The sequence below is a fragment of the Nasonia vitripennis genome, chromosome 3, assembly GCF_009193385.2.
Source record: "Nasonia vitripennis strain AsymCx chromosome 3, Nvit_psr_1.1, whole genome shotgun sequence".
In the NCBI taxonomy this organism is placed as follows: Eukaryota; Metazoa; Arthropoda; class Insecta; order Hymenoptera; family Pteromalidae; genus Nasonia; species Nasonia vitripennis.
In genome coordinates, this window is record NC_045759.1 from 8,275,051 (window position 1) to 8,275,504 (window position 454).

Below are 454 nucleotides of genomic sequence, written 5' to 3' on the forward strand. Positions count from 1 at the left end.
ATCTATACGATATTACTTATGATCTTTAATAAATTATCATCAATCTTCTATCAATTTTCTTTGTCCCCTTATCAAAATTTAATCGATTCAAGTCTTCATTAAATATAATCAAATAATTACTGTATTGCATCCAGCGGTTCTTTAAACCAATATCTATTCGTTTTTAATCTCTTAATGCGTTTCATTGTTATAAGTACTTTACAAATAAAACTGGTTTCTCACACGTAAAGCATACGAAAAGCCTCAAGCGTGTATATATATATATATATATATATATATATATATATATATATATATATATATATATATATATATATATATTATATATATATATATATATATATATATATATATATATATATATATATATGTGTGTGTCTATCAGATTCTATAGTCCACGCACACATCGCTGTATAAGTATATTAGCGCGCAGACTCGGCTCTCGCGCGTTTTC